Source organism: Notothenia rossii (genome assembly GCF_949606895.1).
Source record: "Notothenia rossii genome assembly, chromosome: 3".
NCBI lineage: Eukaryota > Metazoa > Chordata > Actinopteri > Perciformes > Nototheniidae > Notothenia > Notothenia rossii.
In genome coordinates, this window is record NC_136901.1 from 70,787,317 (window position 1) to 70,797,217 (window position 9,901).

The window sequence follows — 9,901 nt, forward strand, 5'->3', positions numbered from 1 at the left end:
ACAACTAGACTTTTTCACCTTCTTTTGGCTTTGTTTTCAGGCTTTGGAAGATCTAGCCCTTGAGAGGAGACTATCACAGGTCTTTTAAGAGAGATGGCGTCCATATTGGCTGATCTACAAATGCAGATGTGTATGTGAAAGTCGTATTTAATGGCAAAACATCCTGCAGCAAAAGTAGCTATTTAAGCATTGGCATCAGCTGCCTTCACTGCAAGGCTACACAAAAAAAGTAAGATTAACTTGTCAAATAGAGAGCCTCTTAATATTGGTGAGGTATTTCATAGAATTTCAGTAAATGTTGTAAATAATTAAGCCCACTTCTAACTATAGCTAGAAGCTATTGACGGCTGAACTTTCCAATTTTGACTCTTTCAGAAAACTGCGCACCCTGGGGTACCCCCATTGAATTACAAATTAGATATGGTTCTGATTAATTTCTTGGCCAATTGATGCCAAAAATATACCACTTCCCTAGCTCTAATGAGACAAAAATAATAGTAATGCAGACTACCAGACGGGCCTGAGGTGTTTTTGTGTGAACCAATTAGAGGGCTGACCAATGGAGAAGAAATGCTGGGTGCTCAAAAGCACACAAACCAACAATCGTGACTGCGTACGAGCACAAGGTTGTGCGGAAAACGGAAGCAGTGGATTTAAAGTGGAGTTACAAGTAGGGTGTAATGGGTAACTGTAGGTTGCAGTACGCATACATCGACCAAATCTCAAACACAGTGTATGTTGTAAGTACCTGCGTTTCAAGCAAGTGAACTCGTGTATATAACCTCTGTTGGTGGGTACGTTAAAAATGACAAATTAGATAGAAGAATACATGCTCTCAACGTAGAAGCAAACTACAAAATGTTGACAGTCATCTTCCAAACCTACATGTGGTGAAGGTTTGATGCTCAAAAGAAGGGGGTCAAACAAAGATCTGTCTCAAGTCACATTTCATGGTCTTCATCAGTTTGTTTAATCTATGTGGAAATGGCCCTGAGATATTGAGATACAAAACTTTTGGACAATTAGATTTCTTTGACTCATGCATGTAAACCTGCGTGATTCAAGAATCTTTTCAAACCAATGCCACATTTCTCACATCCCAGCAGAACATTTTTTCCAAGCAAATGTTTCTATATCTGTTATCCAATTATGCAATTATCCACAGACCAAACAACAGCTAATAGCTAACTAATATATAACACATCCACCCACGTAAACCCACATTGGCATATCGACCAACAAATATTTTTCTCTCATCATGGCAGGTGTCCTTTTTAAATGTATTAAAGGGCATCAAAAGCTCAACATGATATCTCCACCTGCTTTAAACACACGAGCTCACATGCACTTATTGACGCACGGTGTCTGGTTACTCCCTCTGATTAAGCGATTCTCAGTCATCGAGCAGCCCGGTGTGGGATGGTAATGTTGGGTGAAATAACTGAGATTGAATATTGATCAGGCACCCTGTGTAGAGCCTTGGGGCACCTCAACATAATCACTTCCACACTTGTTCTGTCTCCTTCTGAGCGTGGCTGATGGAGTGATGGCAGAGGATGCAACCACGCTCGCGAGGTGTGATTTGTCATAACTCAATGCATTCAAACAAACACATAAACCAGCTATGAGATTAGGTTACATTCAAGCGCTGATCAAAATGCATCAAACCTTTATTGTTTTGATCATCCACTTATAGGAAGTTGTGAGATCGAAATTAAATAGTGATGGAAATGCTTGAGTGTACTGAAATTGACATGCGTTCCAACCACTGAATCCAGACATTTTCTTTTTGCAGCACAAGTTTAATTGAACTGTGTCAGCAGTGTTAAAAAAAGTGGTGCTCAGGCTGAAAAAGAGAGTGTCTGAGAGGCATATTGATTAGCTGCTCCTGGAGGAAAGGATTCTCCTCATCACACTTCCTGGCAATACCTCCCACAGGGTATCCATCTTAATGTGATATGACAACCCTAAGCCTTATCAAAACTAAATCTGAACATCGATTTCGACATTCAATTTCAGCGCTGAAAAACACTTTTCCGCTTTCATACGCACAGCCTGAGGCCGTAGTGTTTGTCTTGCTGAGAGGGACTCCTGCTGAGCCCTTACACAGTGCATGCTGGTCGGCCACGTCTACTGCCGATAAATACATGCCGCTCTAAGTTTCCTGCTGTTGTTCATATTCTATTTCTTTTCAAACTCTATGAGACCACAGAAAGTCATTCATACATTTCAGGCAAAAAAAGTTGTGAAAATATCATCTTCTGTCTTTCCTCAATGGCAACTACGTGATTAGCATTTTTCATTTCTAGTTTTAATATTGTTCTCTTAAGCAATAAGGAAACTCTGCAAAAAGACATTCAGTGGAGGTGGTTGCAGTGGGCTTGCCAGAGAACGTCCTGTACTCGCTGTGGAGCTTAAAGGGGAGAATATGGTTTAAGGTGGCCAGAAGACGAGAGTTTTGGCAGCCAAAACCAGCAGACCAGTTAAATAGGTGCAGACGCTCGGTGCACAAATCTGCTCTGGAGTTTAAAATATAAATATGGCCGCCAACAGTAATGACAAGACCAGGACCGCTGTGCTAACTTGGAGTACAGTACATCATTTATTATATAGATTGTTAACCACACATCATTCAAACAGTGTTGGCACGCTTACGGTGTGTATGTGTATGTGTATGTGTGTGTGTGTGTGTGTGTGTGTGTGTGTGTGTGTGTGTGTTGGCTGCGGTAAATGTGTGTATGCATTACTCTGATGATGTTTTTCTGAATGAGAGGCATGTACAGTTGAACTTTAGATCTGTGAAGAGTCAACTTTTCGAAAAGTAATGTTTTAAAGAATGGCCTTTTTTTTAGGCCATCTGGTGCGTTTTGCGATGCTATCGATTGCTTTTTAACAATGTTGAACCAGTTCAGTCGGTGAGAGATTTCTCTACAGAAATGCTAGTAATGCTTGAAGTGAAAATGTTAAAACACTTGTTTTAAAGTTCACAGAATGACAGTGGAGATATGAAAGAGCCTTAGGGCTATTAGAAAACTCTTTATTGTTGGACATTCTTTTTTACTTTAGTCTTTTGTGCATTCTTTGTTGTCAGACTTTTAAGGATTTGCAGTTTCATAACTTTATTGGTTACATTCACAAATATTCGCAAGTAAACACAGGGTCCACTTAGCTTAATTAGCTGTTATGCTGCCTCACATGATCTTCATCCGCAGATGGAGTTTATCCAGTTCTCATGGAAATTAAGAACATTTCCATTTGTTCTCCTGAACAATTTCTGAATTTCTTGTCTACCAGGCAGACTCAATCTGTTGATGAAGATTATGTGAAAGCTTTAATGTTGGGGCTTTACATTTGACTGAAAATATGATATAAATTGGATAAAAATGTCAGGACTGTTTGAATGAATTATTTAATGTGTGATACATGTGCTTTTCGACCTCCCTCATCCATTCCTGAGAAGCACAAAGGTCCCTTTCATCAAGGTTGCCTCAAGATTTGACTGTCTGTGAAGGGTTATTCGGTTGATGTCGCTCTCAGCTACAGTAGCTATCAGTCTGTGGCTTCACTCACTGAAATGGCCTCGTTTTAACTTAACATACATTCAGGCAGGAGATAAACAAATCGGCAGCTCTAAAGATGGTAAGGGATAAGTCGAAGGTATTGAAAAACCTGTTTCTCACAAATATGATTAAGTAGGACTTGTTGGTAGCTGCATGTGTTATGTAACCTTACCTTGATGATATATAGAGGAATTATGTGATTATGAGCATACGGCTGTGTGGATAGGAATCCATATTTCATGCTAAATAAAGCTTAAACTGCTTGGTACATGAAGTGTGTAAGAAACTCTTATTGCACTTCACTTTCAGCCTTTTTTTCAGGGTACCATTAGCTGATCCCTTCATGGTGGAGTTTGACATGACTAATATTCTGGAAAGGCAGCCATTGCCTCGTTAATTAACACGATTCAAGCCCTTTAAAAAGCTTTACTTTTACACTTTAATTCTTCATTATTTATGATGATAAATAGGACTTATTTTTAGGCACTCAGAGGGATAATCCTTTTTAGTGTTTTGGGGCAAATTATTCAAGCTCTAAGATCACACAAAAACAGGCATGCAATGATCTCACGTCTGTACTGTAAATATGAAGAAAAGCCCGGTGAACGGTAAGCCTAGCTTAGCACATACACTGTCACCAGCCAAGAAAAACTGCATTCCTGTGTCTGTCCAAAGTTACATTTCAGTTATACATCACTGTGTCTACAGCTACGCTAGCCTGTCAGTGAGGTTGAACTTTGGCAGAGGGATGCTTTGGGTTGAATGCTAATGTAAGCATTCAAATATGCTCATAATGACAATGCTAACATGCAGATGATTAGCATGAAGTTTGACTGTGTTCACAATTTTAGTTAAGGGTGCTAGAAATAATTTCAATAAACAACAAAGTAGGCTTACAAGCAGAAAAACTAGCAATAAGAACATTGTATCGGATGCAGTGAATTCCTGCAAGGCATTCAACTCACTCCCATAAGAAAGCGAGAGTCGTATCAACAAGTCTTTCAAAGACTTTACTAGGAAGAATTACAAGTACGCTAATTCAGCAAAGGCTGACCTTAACCATGAGGAATGCATGTTCAACTGCAACCATTCCCAAGCATGTTTTTATTGTAATAAATGCAACTGTAGTGGAAACGATTGGTCCCCACTTAGACCAAAAAAGCCCCCCATCAACTGGTTTACATGTAAAACCTGTGTCACCATAAGTGGCCTGGCTCAGAATCACACACACCCACACACACACACACCTGGTCAAGCGCCTTGAAAGCACTATAAATATATATAGCAGAGATAAATATTCCAGCTAAAAATGGCTGACATGCAATTAGCTCCTGTGTGATTCTGTCTTTAAAGCAGAGCCTCTTGGGTGAATAATGGTTGGCCTGAGAAGCTCTATTCTTCAACTTAAGCCCACGGCACGCTCCTGTGACCGGGGTGCCAGCAGATTAAGAGCATTGCTGCGAGTTTTGTGCTTGGGCCACAATCCTTCTTCTTGCCATTAATTAAATTGGCCTCTGATTCGATCACTGTTTTTCAGATAATTCCAGAAACCCATTCAATTACACCACCAACCGATCAGGTCCTGTAGACCACAGCAAACGCCACTGAGTTCAGACACCATGACATCATTGCTGTCTACCTGTCTGGTTTGAAGGCCATCGTCTGTTAAATTGATTGCAGATTATGAGTGGTTAAATCTGAAAGGATAAAAGACAAACATTTATATTATTTTCAAACTACGAAAACACATAGGGAGGAAGGATCACATCTTAACATATTCATGTTTCTTTTCCCAAATATTTCTAGCAACCTCTGAATATCAATAACTTCCTGATGCCGCTTCATCTCTGCACTATATGCTCTCAAAGAGTGCCTTTAACACACCACATGAAAAGGTGAGGAGCTGAGTGTTGTCATGTGATGTCTGTTTCAACCAAAGTTAGCTGATGCACATGTGATGTCACCCGCTACTGAAAGGGCGCCTTTGACAGTTTGGTGGGGTTTGTTTTCTCTGCAGAGCGCATCAATAAAATCAATTGCTGTCCATGCCAGCGGGACAAACATCCCTGTCTTGAGGCTGAACTTGTGGAGAACCTAAGGAAATGTTCCCACTGCCTCATAATGGGTTGGTGTTCCTGGATGATGGATGCTCCTTCAGATCAATCAGCAATTGAATCTTGAATCTGTTGCGTGTTGTCCACCTATTACTCGAAAGTTGTGGGTTTCATTTGTGTCTGAACCAAAGATTTGCTACGCTCGCTTAAATGGTGTAACCATATTAAGGTTTGTGTTTTTTCCATTTAACTTGTTGTGGAAGAGATTAGACATTGCAAGGGGATGTTTTAAAGCATGGGTTGTATTTATATTGCAAAAACTTTTCTTTTTGGATAAATATATAAGGTTGAGCTCAGAGTGACACACTTTTGGGAGAAAGAGGCATTTTTTCTCTTGGTGTTGCGAAATGAGCCGCCAACATACTCTTGAATTTGCTAATTCCAAACTGTGTGGATCTAACTTAGCTACTCAGAAAAGGATTAAAACAACTCAGTGAAATCCTGAACACAAATGACTTTTGGTGAGTCGGACACAGCATGACTGCCAAGATGTGCAACCGAGGCCCCTGCTGTCATTCACATGATCGTATAAATAGTCGAACAACTTAAATATAACTTACATTTCTGCAGGGTAAAAAAAACATCATTTAGAGCTCCTTGGCAGAGCAGCTTTAGGTCAGAAAAAGACTCACATGTTTAAAAACAGCCAAAGATAATCCAGTTAATGTTTTAAAAATATAGTAGAGTGCATTTACCGGTACTTAATACAAAAACTATCAAGGTGGAAATTAAATAATTTATTAAATCTAAAATATTGACATACAAAGCACCTCAAGGAATCGGGTCTTCACATATTCACGGTCAACAGGTTGGCGATTCTTCACTAGAAAAAGCTCTTCAATCAGACCTATTTTATAAATTTATGTTAAACGTCATCCTGAGAATAAGGAAATCAAAAGCAGGAGTTTAATAGCTGCAAAAGATGATGAAGAGATGTGACCCATTCAGGCAAAGCAATACAATTCTGCTGCAATTTGATGACTGCGCAGCCTAACAATGAATGTTACACAGTATTTCTATAAAGCTGCTATGTTTGTATTTTTCTGCAAGTGTAGCACCTGTTTGCTGAAACAAAAATTACTTTAAAAGCACCAAATGTTGGTATTAAGGCAACTTCACCTTCCTATAAACTTGGCTCAATGCAACAATTAAAATCAGATTAAAAATCAACATGAAGCAATGGATGTGTTTATTTCCACACTGACACCAACACAAGTTAATACTGTATATCTTTAGTACCGAAGGCAAAAACAATACGAGACACATAAGACACACTGGACAAAACAAACTGTGTATTCTTCCTGGTATTGAGCAGACGATGTGTACTTAACAACTTATTTTGGGGATTTAAGACTTGAGAGATAAAACACAAACTACCACTTCAGTAACTTTCCTTGCCCTGGTTTGACTACAACATTACATCCATTACTTGGCGCCGCATATAAGAGTTTATATGATATTAGCCGAGAGCTAGACTCTATGAATGATTGTGTGCTTCATACAATTATTAAACAATTCACCACCACCTCGCCTGCAGTAGCAGCTACAAAAACAAAACCCTTGGTAAATCCAATTTTAGCTTTATTTATGTAATTGCTGACCTCAACCAACACAAACAACAAAGACATGATTTACTATCCAACCACTAAATGGAGTCTGAACATTGCGCCAGTCAGTTAGAAAAAAATGTCATGTGGTTTGAGGCTGTAGCAATAATGCATGACCTCTATCTATACTGCTTCCGATTTTAACTTCATTCACATTTTACATTTTTACAGAAGACAGAAATCCTTGTCCAGCAGAGTAGTATTTAGTTCCTAGAATAGGCCTTGGAGGTAATGGCCTCCAGTTGACATGAAAGTATTAGTATGTGACTGTAAGGTTCATATGTGTTATAAACAATTGTCTACATGTGTATCCTTGAACATATTTCACATTTTACCTGTAACAAAACACGGTGACACAGATGTAATATTTAAATGTTCTGAAAGATTCCTTATACAGCTTTAACCTTTATGCTATCTCATGAAGTCCCTAAGTGACACACACTGAACAGTCTGGTGGGTCATGTAATTTTGTGTTGCCAAAACAAAATGTCCAAGATGTCCAAAAAAAAGAAAAGAAGAAAAGTCCAAGATGTCCGTGTGCCGGACTAACACAGCTACTGTATGGCTACATTTCAAAAGCTTGTCTTTTGTTGATAAAGGTAAGATTCAAGCCATTTAAGAATTATAATGCTTACTGTATATAACATGTCCTTTATTACATTTAACCTGTTGTGAGAACATTTATTGATCAAATTGATATGAAACAAGTAAGATAAATATCGCTCTGACATTAATGTCACATCGGGACCTTAACCTTAAAATAATTAAGAAAATCTAGTGTAACATATATGTTTCAATAAGAAATATGAGTACGATCTGCTCAATTAATTTAGCTGATTTAATTATATTAAATCAATGTATTTTATATATTTCGATTCAAATTATTAAGTTAAATGTATGTCATTTTTCAGATCTATGACACGAGAGGGGGTCATTTTGAAAGCAATGTCAGAAATGTGGTCTATTTAGTCTAAATTGTGTTCCCCATAATTTCCCCAAAAGTAGAAATGGGTCTGGGTTCTTATTGGTTAAAATATGAATTATTAGTTTCTTTAACATAACATTGAATGTTAACTTATTTTTAAAAAAAGGATACGATTGCTATGATCTACTGTAATGAAAATTGTCACTAGGATTGTAACATTATAATGCAGTATTAAAGATTTTCTCATACAGTGTACATTTTCTTATCTATAGTATCGTAGAAAAAACACAAGTGAGTGTTTCAGTGAGGTGAATGTTAAGAAAGGAACACTTAAAGAATATATCAAAAAGCTCACATGCATTCATGTATTAGTTAATATAGCAGTGCTGCTTACATGTGAACTGAAATGCTTTAGTTGTAAAGCATGTTATAGTTAAATGCTATTATTTTAATCTGATTCATACTTATTTTTATAATAATTCAGTTGTAATGCCTTTTAGTATCATCATAAAATGTTACCTGTGGTAACATTTTCTAGGAAATGATTGTGGGTTACGAGGAAAACTGTGACAGCCCTAATCTTATTTATAAGGCCAACATGCTTAAAGCAAGAATGCTGTCGACACTTGGTTTGCACATCGTGTAAAGTCAACCTCAAAACAAGTGCCCAAATGATTCCAACATTATACCCTCAAGAGAGAAGACACTTTTCTTATTGCACACACATTTGTCTTGACTTTAACACAATCTCACAGATCTACAAACCACAAGTCATCGATTCAGGCTTCAATTATGACTCTGCTGGAGCTTGAGCTATCTTTAAAGTGAACTGGAAATTACAAGATAGCAGTAACATAGAACAGAATGCTGTAAGTGTACACTAACATTAGGAGGAGCAGATGCATTTTCATGCTTTGTGCCCTGCTAAGAACTTGAAGCAGGATACAAAGAGAAGGGTGTAGAACATCTGTGATACACTGTGGTGATTACCTTTTAAACTTCACTCAAAAAGGAAATAGAGGATGTTTGAAGCAGTGATATCACTTAACCATATCCTTTAGATAATAGCAGTCTGGTTCTGAATGACGAGCTACAGTGCAGATGTTTGATTGTCACTGCACATGATGTTTCCTCTGCAGATAAAAACAAGGCTAGTCATATTTATTGGAAAGACTTTGTTCATGGTAGCAACCGCTTTAAATCTAATGAAAAATAAGTTATCTTGGCTGCAGTCGCTGTCCTTGCTGCCATGAAGCTGCATGTTTTATGTAAACAGGTACGACACCAAATTCAAGCATAGCCAGGAAGTGTTGAATAAAAGACATGAGCTCCGACGCCAGGAGTCTTTTGTTTTTGAGCTGCTTGTTCAAATTCAATAGTCTCTGAGGTTGATGGAGGGTAACTCTTTGATGTAAACATCAAGGCACACGCTTTAATAGCAGGTAACTGAATGGATTTGTATAGCTGCTTTCTGCTTGTCTAAAAAAGGCACTAATGGCATCATTGTTACACACACACTAATTTCCTTTTTACTTTCAGCAGTTTTTGCATTGCGTCTTTGCAGCTTTACAGGATTAAATGATGAAATCGCAGCATCAGTGTGTCAGAGCCTGAGCTCAATGTCTCTATTTGTCTCCCTCTATTGGCTGACTCATCCATCATATGATAAATGAAAAGCATTTCCTAATCACAGAA